The sequence below is a fragment of the Egretta garzetta genome, unplaced genomic scaffold, assembly GCF_000687185.1.
Source record: "Egretta garzetta isolate BGI_Z169 unplaced genomic scaffold, ASM68718v1 scaffold94, whole genome shotgun sequence".
Lineage (NCBI taxonomy): Eukaryota > Metazoa > Chordata > Aves > Pelecaniformes > Ardeidae > Egretta > Egretta garzetta.
This window is the reverse complement of record NW_009259683.1, coordinates 3,781,622-3,795,608: the sequence shown is the minus strand read 5'-3', so window position 1 is coordinate 3,795,608 and position 13,987 is coordinate 3,781,622.

Below are 13,987 nucleotides of genomic sequence, written 5' to 3'. Positions count from 1 at the left end.
CTGACAGGTCTCCGTGGAGATCAAGTCTCCAAAATTTAACATTACTTCTGTTTGGGATTTAAGATACATTTCTTGAATGGACAAGAAAGATGTTTGTATTTGCTGTAGCATGCAGGGAGGTTAGGAAGGTCTCTCCTTTGAAAGCCTGGCTCAAATAGTAGCTGCCAGTTCCTGGTTTATTCAGCTCTAGCTAAAATTTCTATTTATTGTGTGAAGCAGGGAATAAAGACACTGTGAGCATCAATAGATTCTCAACTCTGCTGTTGCAGTAGATGGTTAAGTTTGCCCTTTGAAGGAAACATGGAAAACTGGCTGCCAGACAGCTTGTCTTTAGCATATTCTGTGACTTCTGAGGATACAGGAAAACGAATGTTTGTGAAACTTTTGAAACGGTAAGAGGAAGCCAGCCAAACCAGGATAAGAGCTTAGCCTTGTTTTACAGTGCCCTCGACTCATAAAACGAAGTACATTTTGTATGCAGAAAAGTAGTAGATGTTTTCACATGTAATAGCTAAAATTTCGGTTTCCAACTAGTCTGAGCCAAATTTCTACCCTCTGTGAGATTGCAAGGAGCATAAATTAGCACTTAATTAGGCACTAACTGCTCTAATTGACTTGGAATACCTACAGTCCTCAGCGTTTGGCACACCCTTCCTTAAATCCACAGTCTAATTTGGATGGGAGAATGAGACTGAAATATCAACAACTTTTTTTTTTTGTTTGTTTGAATGAAATTTAAGAACATCTCTTCAGGAAACTTCTGTGGAATATGGAAGAAGATTGAACTAGATTAGAAAGAAGGGTAACAACTTCCCTGCTTATTTTGAAATGGAAAGTATCAGTGGCATCCATTTGCTCTTGTAAAGCTAAGGGTTGAGCTTATTCTTATTCCAGTGACAAAAGCACTCGCTGGAAACAGCAAAGGAAGGGAAACGGCAGGTTTCAACAGTGGCTACCTGGGAAGAAAATACCCGTGCCGACTTCCACTTGCTTGCAAGCCTGAAGTTAAGTCTTTCACACTGTCAGTTTTAGCCAAGAAACTCTTTTAAATTCTTGCTGTTGTGGGTCTCCAAGCTGATCCTTAAAAGTCAGGAGCATACAAAATTTTCTAAACAAGCTTCTTCTGCAGAGCCTGCGCCCCTGCTGACTTCCTGTCTTTCAAAGAAATGAATGAGAGAGTTGATGTTAGGTAATGAGAAGGGTCTCATACAGTGTGCACTAGCAAAGCAACCTTCTATCAGCATTTTCTTAGGGCACTTTCAATTTTGGAGTTAAAACTAATAATGATGACGTTTTCCAAGAGCCTACTAAGACAGGAGAACAAAGATTTGGGAGTCTTCCCACATCAGCACCACACCTGATTTATAGTATAAATCAGTCCTAACCATATGTATTTATTAAAGGGGAAGGGCATCATTAATGAAACTTTATTTGGTTTTGAGATTTTTTTCAAGAGATGGAAAATGGGTTTTTTTATGAAATGTACAGCAAATTTTTTGAACCTCAGAGAAAGGAAGGAATAACAGAATATTCTGCTCAGAGCCTTCCAGTCACCTGTTCTTGGCAAATCATGATAAATTGGTTTCAAGCATATAGAATTGGTTACAACAGAAGACACGAACAGCATTCTGTGTTGTGTTGTCCAAAACATTTCCCAGTGGGGTCTCTGCTTTGAGTGCTACAGATTCCACACCATGTTCAGGCATCTCTCCAATCACCCTAATTACCACTTACTCTTCCTCTGATAGCATCAGACTCTAATACCATTTGCTGCTGTGTCATTTAAAATTTCCTGTGACATTCTTGAAAATGCTTCAACTTTCAGCTGAAAGGATGGTAGCAACTTCTTCCAGAACACCAAGTGATCCCTGATCATTGCCCAAATCTAGGGTGAGAAAAGAGAATTTCTAAAATTGCATAATAGCTGAGTGAAATGCTGTTTTTAATGACATGTGATTCCTTTACTTTAAATTATAAAAGTGTGCCAGATCTTTTTAATTATGTATTATTTATTATATTTTGGACTCTACACTGGGAATATCATTCCTTCAGCATTTAGCTTAATGTTAAAAAATGTGTATACAGATATGATAATTGACCACAAGTGGGATTTGTCACAAAGGAGAATGAAAATATTTTTAGGTTTAGAAACAAAATGTTTGAAATTCAGCTTAAGAGATATGGACATCCTTATCTTATACTGCTTTTTAACCTAATGATAAAAACCTAGAAAATACTGTTTGCTGTAGATATACGTACAATAGAAAAATATGTTACATAATATCTCTTCCAGCAATAAAATAAACATATGTGGTTCATTTAAAAATAATTGTTATTATACTTGTTGCTTTTAGTAACAGTGTAAATGTGTGTTTGGTTTCTGAGGTAATTAAACTCCAGAGCTCAGGCCAGAAGGGAGCTGCAGCATGGTCTAGGAGGTCTCCGTACAGGGACAGCCAGGGGACAGGGGTGGACCATACCACGGAGCACACTTCCCTCTAATATAACTATATAATAACTTGTTATTACACAAAAAAAATCCAAAGGGAAAACATCTATCCCCTGTTTTTCCTAGTTTTCTTCCTGAAGCCTTTTAAATGGATTGGTTGGTTGTACTTATGCTGTTTCCCCACTGTGGTCATTTACACTTTGCCGCTGTGGTTAGATCCATCTCCTAGACCCTTGTCCTCATCTAGGTTGTACAAGGGGCTCAACAAAGGGTGTCCGCTAAGGGTGCTAATGTGTTTTCCTCATTTTTGCCCATCTTTCATACAACGCTAGCAGACAGCGATGCTTTGAGCATCACAAAACATGGAATTACTTTTAGCTCTGTTTAGGCAGGAACAACATTTCAGGTTCCTCTAATTCACATTGACAGGAGAGAAATGTAAGAACAAAAAATGTTTCAGGTGAGAATGGAGTAGCAGTTTTAACTTTGAAGGCCTCAGAAGTAGAGCCTTGGGCAAGAGCGAAGGAATTCCAGTATAACAGGAGTAAACATCTTACAGTCTAACTCCACCTGTTTCTTTGAATTTGGCAACCCAGGCATAATGAATGCTTTGAGCCAAACCCACCCACTCCAGGTCCTCCCTTAGAGACGCTGACTGAGCTGTAATACTGCCTGCTAACTAAAACGCAACAGCATCCATTACGGAGTTCCCTAGGAAGGAATGGGACAATGCTGAGACAACCAAGACAAGAACAGTAACAGCCTGGATTTTCGTAACTGCTGGAAGGTGATGTGTGAGCGGGAGCTTTCAGGTTCTGCCTTTGTATCTCATTTTATCTCCAGCAGTTTGATTCAAACTACCAATGTGTTGGAAGAGGAGTGTTTTGCAAATGTTGGTAACTACTTGGCTCGTGTTTTTAAGCTATGCAAACTGCACACTTCTGCCCTGAATAAAGTATCAGTGCATGGTGAAATGTTGTCATTTTTATTCCTTTTCACTGTGGTTGGATTGGCCAATGCCTCTTTTTCCTCAGGCTGCAGAACAGCTGCTCTGCAAAGAACCCTGTCGGAAAGCTGCTGGTGGCAGTACCTTCATTTACCCGTCACCTAGTGGTCTTACAGAAATGTACAGGAGGACACTGCCTCTGCTAACATTTTAGAGGGGGGTTGATTTTATAGTCCTTTGCCATAATTTCTGTCATTTTCAGTGGAAAGGTCTGAATTAGGGACTGCAGAGCCGAGTCCCTGGCAAGCCTGGTTCCCGGCACACCCTTCCAACAGCTCGCAGCGCTTTCGTCACCAGGTGGCTTGGAAGGACATACTAGAAAAAGCAATCTGGCGACGTGACTTGGGATAGCAGACATAGTGGTTTTGCTGCCTTTCCAGCTGCAGACGGTGTTTTTTGTAAAATAGCTATTGCGCTTGGGGATTATTTATGCATTAGACACACGGGACGGGATTCACCTCTGTTAACTGCAGCCACCGGAAGGGCAGTCACAACTCAGCTAATCAGCTGCTTCCAGCAGCTCCTTCTAGTAGGTTTCCTCCACTGGTCAGCAGAGAACACTTCCAGAGGTAACATCTTTCTTTTCAAAGCCAGGTATTTAAACAAGATGGGTGAATCACTATCTGGAAGTGCTTGCTTTCTCTAGAAGAAGAAGTCTTAATGATTAATCTAGACGGCATGTGTAGCTTTCAAACTGGAGTTAGGTGGAAGGAACATCATCCAGAGAGTACCCAGGGTAAAATCCCTTCCAGGAGCCCAACTCCAGTGCCCAGCCCTTCTGATTCCCCCTAGATCTGGCTTTAGCCACAGGGATGACAGCCGAGAACAGACTCCCGTGCTACCATCTGCAGTTTCCTCAAATAAGCTTACATCCAACAGCACATTTTTTTTTCAAGATACCTTCTTTGTTCACAAACTGAGAGACTCCACTGTGTAGGATGCTGTGCTACAGCATGATCCGGTCCCAGCGGAGTAAGAATTTAAATTTTCAGAAAAGTCCTTGCAATATTTTGAAGATGTTAACTCTAATATTAATGATAAATCTTCTGTCTCTGTCTGCTGAGCAGGCTACAAAGTTACAGCAGAATTTTCACGATACAGAACAGGTACAGGTGTCAGGGTTGTTAGCAAGGTTCTTCTTTTCAGCCTGAACCTAAGTTACACACAGACCAGACTACAGGCTGGATACGTTACTCAGTTTCTAACTAGCTGCACAGTTACCCTTGTTAAAGCCCGTGACCTTTGGTAATACTGTCATGATGTTTATTTACACTAAGATTAATTTTGTGTTACAAATTGAGTAAAAATAATCAACTCCTAAAATATGCGTTATATAAAAATAGAAATATATTTTAAAACAATCGGAACAATTTTGTGCAATTATTCAAAAGATTGCTACCACACATCTCCATTCTTTGCCATGTATTTATTAGCCTCTCAGTCTTACAGACTAATAAAAAACAATCTAATAGTGTCATATATTGTTATAGGCATCAATGAGCTTTAAAGGATTACATCCTTTGGGATTATGGTTTTCACAGTATTTTTTCTTAACTTCTTAAGCTAATACCCTATTGGGTGAAAACTGGGGGGTTTTAGTCTCTTTTTCATCATTTAATGTGACATTTACCTGAACAATTTCATCGCAGATATGAAAGAAAATCAGCTTGCCCTTTGATGCATTAGGAGTTCATTTCTAAAGATTTTGAACATCAGGTATTTCTATCTGAGTACAAGCCATTGGGAGGCTGCTTCAAACAGTGTATTCTCTCAGTCACTCTTTATACCTATGGTTTGGGATTACTGAACAAACCCAAAGTGGTCAAAAGCTGTAAGCAAAAGCCAAAGCAAAATCCTTAATGCGAAAGAGTCCTACGGAGAAGATAGTTCATCGCATTAGCGTCTTCCTCTTTTTTTTCTGTCCCTTTTATTAGCACACACTGCCTGCTTTGCCTGCTTAGAAATCAAGAGCCAAGCAGTGAACAAAGAGACAGTTTCATAATCAGAATGTTTCAAGTGGGCAGATGCACGGAACTCATCACATCAATTAAAACTAAGCCTTGCAGTAAAGCTCTCATTGGCCGAGTTGTCTATCTAAAAGACAGGCTTTTTGTCTTATCTAATTTGTGTATGTGTCATACCCATCGAAAACTCAGCATCCGTGGTGCCAAGAGCTGTTTTAATGTACAAGTCAGTCAACAAGTCATACAGCCTGGAAGACCCCTCAGCCTGACTGAGCAACGAATGCTTCCCAAGTTCATGCAGTTCAGCTGATGGATCACCAGCTGCCGCGGCAAGCTCCCGGACGGTGGCAAGAGCCGCTTCTTTCAGGGCAGTTTGCTGTTGATTCCTTTATTTGCAGAAGCAAAGGAAACATAAATTTCCTAGCGTAACAAACAGCGCTCGGTCTGTGGTATCTGCGTAGATGCACACACGTACCACCTCAGGAACGGAGCCTGGTGCTGATGCTAAGGAAATAACTTTTAGTTCTATATAAACAATGAGTGGTTTCAGCTCCAGTTCCTGCTGTTGGAACAACCTCCTGCGTGCAGCCCGTGACAGCACTCAAAGATTCCCTGGTGCCAAGAACAACTCTTAAATCAGTGATGACAGGGAAGGGTGAAACAAAATAGGTCTTGACACTGAAAAATAACTTGACGATAAGCAAAATAAGTACAATGAGACCATAATTTGCTAATTACAAGAAAATGTCCATCTTTTCTGAAAAATATAGCCTTTTGTGCATTCTAATTCAACATTAGACATTGTAACATGATGCTCAGGCTTGGCAGAGAGCGGTAATTCCATTTTGCAGGATTTCCAAGGTTTCTGAGTTCGGTTTGGTTTCAGTGTGGAACAAGATCCAGTGTTTCCTTTACTCTCTGAAAGAGAGCTGGGCTAAGCACTGGAGGCACGATGAGAGAGGTCCCCAGGCCGGGCTGCCCATGGCAATGTGCTGGGCTCCACTTCCTTGTTACCCCATCATAAGAAAGAACATTTTCCTCTGGGACATCTTGCTTTCAACAAGCAAATTTTGATAAAAAATTGTTTTGCTGGAATTTTCTTTGCCAGCTCTAGTGAAAGTGTTTATAACAATTACATGCTAGCAAAGACTGCAGACTCAGCAGAATGAGGAAAATCAATATTCAATTTTTAACAGAGAGAAAGAATAGAGAAACGAGGCAAATGGGAAGGCTGAATCTAACTTCAGTTCCCAAGCGCATCCATCCATTTCTTTTTACGGCACTGGAGCACTGTAGAACAACCCAACAGGGCCACGACAATTAACGGCAGCCTCAGGGTTATGTTGCAAGTACTGGCTCCTGATGGCGTGCCTGGCAGGGAAAGCTTTTCTCTATATTTTCATGCATTCAGGCCATTTGCTCTCTCTTTGCTCTCCGCAGCACCTGGGGAGATTTTCATCTCCCCCTACCTACAAAAGTAAGTTCTGGAAAGAAAAGGACAAAGCAGGAGGTGGGGGATTAAGGACCCGGAACCAAGTCCTTGAAGCTCTTGCAGCTGGTGGTAGCTGCACGGCTGTTTAATATCTTGGCTTTTGACGCACTCCTGGTTCCCCCTAGCATTTCACTTGTCAGGTAGACCTGAGCAGCCTCAGAGCCTTCCTCCACAGCTCAACCCTCCCTGCTCTCACTGGGGTGGCATGACAAATTACCTGAGCATCGCCCAAGTGTAAGAAAAGCCTACCTCCCACTCCTCTGGGATGTGGTGGGAATGCATGAAAATCACCCTGGATGGGAGGCAAAGCTAATCTCTTGCGTCCAACAGTCAGATGCCATTCCTCCAGTCTGCCTAGTGCTAACCCACGCTGTCAGCTGACCCGCTGGGGTTTTCAGTGACCTGACGCTGAGGACCACCTTGTGAGAATAGTGTCAAATGCATGGGTACGTTGTGCCTCTTCCTTATTATTTTTAGGACCTCTAGTGGCAGAAAAAGAGGCATTTGTAGGGAAGAACATCTTGGAAAGTTCTTAACATGAAAGCAAGACATGAAATACCAGTATGGCCATGAACTCCAGCCAGTCAGGAATGAATTTCAAAATGCCATTTCTTTAATTAACATTCTGGATTTTCTCCAGGAAGAGTTATCTCATCTTCTTCCTTCTTATACAGGATACTGCAAAAGAATAAACTGAAGTGGACCTCTGTTTGTGGAGGGAAATATGCTTTTATGCTAACCAAGGAAAATTATGGCACACTGATTTAAAAAAAAAGCTGTCCTTTTTCCCCTTTGGCACCCCAGAAAACATGCTACTATTTTACTGAGCACAAGTTGTCCGAATCCAGGGCTGCTACTGCATAACTCAATGAAAGACTAAAGTCTGCCAGGAAAATATCCAAGACATAAAATACATTTATAGCTACTGGCGATTGTTATTTTATGCCTGTCAGTAATCTTTTTAGCAAACAGCTACCCTCAGTTACTGATATTTCATTATGGGGTTTCAAGGTGACTCTGCAAATGACAGGTTTAACCTCTAATTTTCTGTTTCTCAATAGGAATACTCTTGGCATGGTGAACATTGGAAATGTACAGCAGGCAACGAAACTCCATCGCTCCACATAATCCTCATTTTGACCCTTCATGACAAAAAAATGTCAGTTTTTGTCTGCAGCCCTTAGCCAGATCATTCCAGCTGTGCCAGTACCATTAAAACCCCCCAGCCTGTGTGGATCTAGTTCTGCCAGGCCAGCCATTTCCCCCTCTGAACTGAGGAGAATATTAAGCTGCAAAAAGGGCAGCAGCAATTTCTACCTGCTCCTATACTAGGTCTCATCAGTGCAATTATATTATGAAAAATGTTTAAAACACACCTGCAAAATAAATAGCAAAATGAATAAACCCCCTAGATGTGGACAAAGTCTACATCCAGCAAGACCATAGGAGAGCTGTATCATTTTTTCTTGTTTTTGGCAGTAGAAAGACAATCCTAATGGAGAACACAGGAGAGCGAATAACAGCAGGAGAAGTGGCAGGATGGAGGAGGTTGTTTCTCAGACTGGGAGAATGTGCAGGTGGGCATTTGTTCTACTGAGACCATGATTTCTCTTTTTCTGGCTGGACACGTCAGAAACGTGCACATATCCATACTTGAGGTTTCCTCCCTGCCCCATTTGAGAGGCTCCTCTCACTTAGCTTTCTGGTTGCTTTCTGCTGGACAGGCTATAATGAAAAAAAAGATGGAATTTCCACCAGGAAAATAACTATATTGTGAACTATGGACAGTCTTGGAATTGTGATTTCTTGGCAGTCGTGAGCAATGAATTACAATATGCTACATCTGGAGGAAAATACCAGAAAGAGTCTGCATGGTAGAGATCTGGATAATGCAAGAATGAGCAAAAGTAAACAGCGTTTCACATTGATAAAACACACTTGACAGGTTTCAAACACGACAGTCAATGCAGTGACAAAGTAGAATATTAAAGCTGAGTAGTTTCAGGTTTTCTGAAAAGGATGTTTCTTAACAGGCATGGACGTAGCTCTTCAAACCTCACTAAGGTATTTTGCTCCTCACTTGGTGTTGCACAACTGGTTGGGAGCACCAAGGGTGTGTGGGACACAGTAGGGGTGCATCCGATGGTGGGGCCGACAGCCTGACCTCATGAAGCAAGTTATGGTGACTGAGGCTGATGCTAATCAGATACCTTACACCTGGAGGGTATTCTGATAGAGATCATACAGCTGCCGAACAAAGTAAGTGCAGTGAAAGAATCCAGCAGCAACGTACCAAAAAAAGAGAATCAGAGTCGTTACTCGCTGAGTAAAGTCCCCCGAAAAATGAAGTTTTCCGGGAATCAAAACTGCACACAGATTGATGTCAAGTGCCAGCCTGCATGGAGGGATTGTGCAGGGTGAGAAATACTGTGATATTTATATTGACTTCTTCAGAATGAAATTATTCAATTCATAAATGCTGAAATGTTTCAGTTAACACTTTTGGACAAAACTGATTTTATTGCATTTAAAGTTGCTTCCCCTCTCTTCTCCCTGTTTTTCAGTTCAGCAAGAGATAAAGAAAAAAAACAAAATGGGGGTCAGAGCTGATCAAGAGCAGTCACAGAACACGCCCTGTGGCACTTCAAATACAGCACTGGTCAGGACAGTGTCACAGTCTTAGAAATCAGGGTTTTGTCTGTGGTTCTGCCTCACCCTGAGCCATAGCAGCCTCAGAGATGATTGACACCGAAGTGCACTTGCCCAGTCTGCTCCTCTGGCTGACACGGTGAAGCAGCAATTGAGTCTGAAATATGTATGAGAGAGAGTCATGAAGGGCAGAAATCCCAGGAATGTATTGTTTACTGCACATCTCCTTTATTCTCTGTTCATTGGTAATTAATTGAAATTCTGCCCTTCTGTGGGATGAATTGGATCTGAAGTAACATCCCCGAAGCAGCCTGAGTTACTCCAGATTTACGCAGCTGTGGTGGATGGCAGGATCTGCCTCGGAGCATTTTATATTAGCCGTGTCTCCCAGGGCCCTCCGTGCCTTGAGCTCAGAGCATCCCTAGCCAGTTTAATCTTCACAAGCTGCCCTTGCAAGGCAACCTGCGAGTGTGTTTACAGATCTAGCACGATAATTTCTTACTCCTTGGGATGATTAACCTGTCAGAAATGAATCTCTTTCTTCAGACCTCTATTTTTGCAGGTGCTCCTGGTATAAACGCCGCAGCCGTACAAAACCGTACTAGACAAAATGTGCAGACGCTTTATTTGGCGTGGAAAGAAACCAAGGACACGGCCCTGCTATGGTTGCAAAAATAAAGGGAGTATGGGGAACTTGGCCTTCCTCAATGGAAACTCGGCATTTGGGTGGCCCCGCTGCAGTCTGTGTGGGGCTGGCAGTCACTGTCTCTGAATGAAGAGGCTGGCTTAACCTGGATCGCTATCAAATCCTCCCTCCGTGAGACCGTGCATTTGGCAGAGGTACTGACAGAAATTCCCTGGCTGAGAAAGCGCAATCAAATCCTGTTAGGCGTAATATCTCGAGAAGGGGGTCTATTAGTTTAAAACACTGAGAAAGTTTGACTGCGGTTGTTTGGAGTTTTCTCCAGTTGCTGATTTATTTGAATTCTCCTTCAGTTATGAAAATCCCAGACTTGAAAAAACTATCAAGGGAAGAAAAAATATATTAAAAAAAAAAAAAAGGATTTGCAAGGATCAGAGTGTTTTGTAGGGGCCAGATTAAACTCTTCCAGTTTCTATCTTCTATACATCACCCCTCTCTTGCTGTATGCACAGGGGATAACCATGAAGCCCTAACCACTAGGTTATTGCCAGGTTTATCGAGCAAGAAACAGATTCTGAGATTAGTGCCTGGAACAAACAGCTGGGTTGGGGAAAAAAAATCCTCCCTCTCATAAGGAGAAGGAGGAGGTGGGCCCTGGATCAGTGCATCCCCCCAAACTGCCCCACTACCATGCACTCTCAGTGCGCATATAGAAGAAATCCGCATAGGAAATATATACCACATAGGTATCTAAGCCTGCTCTCTCCCGCTCTCCCTTGCTTCCACAGCAAAATCACATCTCTAGCTTGCTAAGGAGCTTCCAGTGGAGGTGTAGGGGCCACAGAAACACATTTTGATGCCCAAGGCAGGGTGCAAGCTTAGTGTGCCATCACCTGCTCTCCCTTGGGTCTTATGTCAAGGGATATTAAAAATACTGTCTCGGTTCCAGTTAACAGCAATGTGCTTGAACTTCATGAACCATCCCTGGCAGGGAGCACGATTCGCTGCTTGCCATGTCCTTTTCGCAGTCCTACAAAGAGGGGTTGCATTTGCCCATCACAGTGTCCGGCTGTGCACTGTCCCAGGGTTTGGGAATGTTGCTGTTTGTCTCAACAGGAAATGGATTAAGTTCCTGGCTCCACAGCTTTTACTTGCCCAAGGAAAGCTCATAGGCTCTGACCACAGGCTGTTTGCAAAGCTTGTCAAAAACCATTTGTGTATGAAGATCGCAGCAGCGAATATCGCAGTTAAGGCTAAAAGGCAATTCTATGCCAAGCTCATTCTAGGTCACCAACTTCCTAAGGGTATTCTTCCAAGAAATAGCTTTATCTTGAGCAGTTCTGCCAGAGGAGAGACTGTGAGTTACAATTAACCCCTTCTTCAAAAGGAAAAGCAAGAATTCTTCACTCTTATCACATTCATCGCTCATGATTTATTCAAGGCAAGACTTTTTTTTTTCAAGGTCAGTATTAGAAAATCAAGCAACACGGAAATAGTAGATTTGATTGAAAAATAATATTCTTTGCCTTTTCAAAAAGGCTGCTATTTCACATGTACATCTAGGGTAGTATCCATGCTCCTTCTAGAAAAGGAAGTACAGTGTATGCAAATTTAAAAGAAATCTCACATTGAAACACACCACCAATTCCAGTCACAAGCTTCACTGCCTGGAAAACTCAGATACCCATCAGGAAAGCCACTGTAGCAAAGACAAAGTAATACAAGAGGCACAAAGACATATCTTTGAAGAAAGAGATGAAGCCATGTAAGAAGTGCAATATGGCTAATTAAAAAGAACATGGAAGGGAAGTAACAAATTACAAAACTAAACAAATAAAGCCAGCTAAATGATGGGAGGAGAGGAGCCTTAATCAGTCTGGGACAGTCCTACCAAAACGCATGGAATTTGCACACCTTCATCAGCTGCCATTAGAAGGTTCTGGTAGAAGAGCAGCTACTGGGAGGTACAAGCAGAAAGACCTCCTGAGCTGATGATACCTGACTCAGATCACCTTGCCTTCTAAAAGACACCTAGGCCATGAGCAAAAGTAGGAGAAAGACATGGTTACTCTGAGGCTTAGATTCTAAAATGTTTTCCCCTTAATTAAACATTAGTTCTAAGATAACATCTGACTAGTGCTGAGCAAGTGTCAAAAAAGCACATCAAATGTTAAGAATTTTTGGAAAATAGAGATCAGAACAGAGAATAAATATCATTATGCCAATGTACGCATGATGCACCTGTGCCTGGAACTGTGCATGGTTCTTACCTCCCTTCCTCTCAAAAATGGCGCAGGAGAGCTGGGCAAGGTTCAAAGAAGGGCAGCAGAGACAATCACAGGTATGGAGCAGCTCCTGTGTGGAGCATGGCTGACTAGGCAAGGACTTTACTGGCTGGAAGAAATAACTGAGGGGGAATAAGAAAAAAAATCTTAACAGTCATCAGTAGGACAGAGAGGAGAGAGCAGAAAACTGCCTCTTCCTATCCAAAAAGGGTCTTCAAATGAACTAGAGAGCAATGGGTTCAAAACAAACAAAAAGAGTTGTCTCTCTTCACAAAGTGTACTTAAATTGTGTAATTCCTTTCTATGGGATGCAGTGGGTTTTACGCTGTGACATGGATTCAAAAAGTGATTAGACAATTTCACGGAAATACGTATTTATTTGTGCTATTGAACACAAATGCATCAGCCTCAAGAAGTCTATGGCTTACAAGTTGTGCAGTAGGGTGTTCTGGGGAAGTGTCCCCAAAGGCTTTCCCTGGTCGTTAACAGACTCTCCATTAGCTGCAGGGCAGTGCTGGAGACAGGATGGCTGGGCTGAGCAGACCCTTGGTCTGACCTGGGACAGACGGTTCTTCTGCTCCGATGCGCTTACCTGTTTGGCTGCCACAGTTCATCTCAGCCTCTAGGAGAGAAGCTTTTTTTACTGGCTCTGAAATGGCACTCTGACAGGTGGTTTGTCTGCATCTCTGCCTCCAGACTGTTTTTGTGTCTAAATTCAAAGTCTGGTTCTCCTTACCAAGCTAGGGGATGTACACCAGAATCCACTAATGTGGTAGGGCACTCCTGTGCAGTGCATGGGGGACCACAGGAGCATCTGCATAATATAAAAAGTAAAATGTATTCTACCATAATGAGAGAAAAGATAGATAAAATATGAACCCTACATTACCCTATTTTTTCTGTATTTAATTAAATGACATGTTAATTATAAAATCTGTCACAACCTACAAAATCAGTTCTAATCTCTGTTATGGAGTGATACAAAATGATAAATTTATGCTGCAGTATACCTAACTCAGTTGGAGCTCACCCATCTCACTGTTGTCTGAAAGACAAAATAAATACCAGAAGATGTTTGCATTGGCTTTTCATAGGTACACAATTTCCACAGAAAGAAGCAGCAACAGACCTATGATCAGAAATGAGAACTGTTAAGCAGTATCTATTCCAATACATTAAAAAGCCCCCAAAACCTCCCTTTAAAAATGTAATTTTTTTTCTAGGGAGCGCGAAACAGTTTTTCTCCCTAAGATTATACCAGAAACTTATGTTTTGTGTAAACACTGTAGGACTACACACAAAAGATCACACTCAGAAATGTTGCGGCTATTTAGGCTTCTGATGGACTGGAGTAATTTTTACTTGAAATCAGGAACATGTCAAAAAGTTGTTTTCTCACTTGTCCAGAAGGACTGCAACTGAGACCAAAGTAAAAACGTTTTCCATGGAGCCAAAAGCCTGAAGAGGACACTGAAAGTGTGACTTATGGGTCAGTGTAT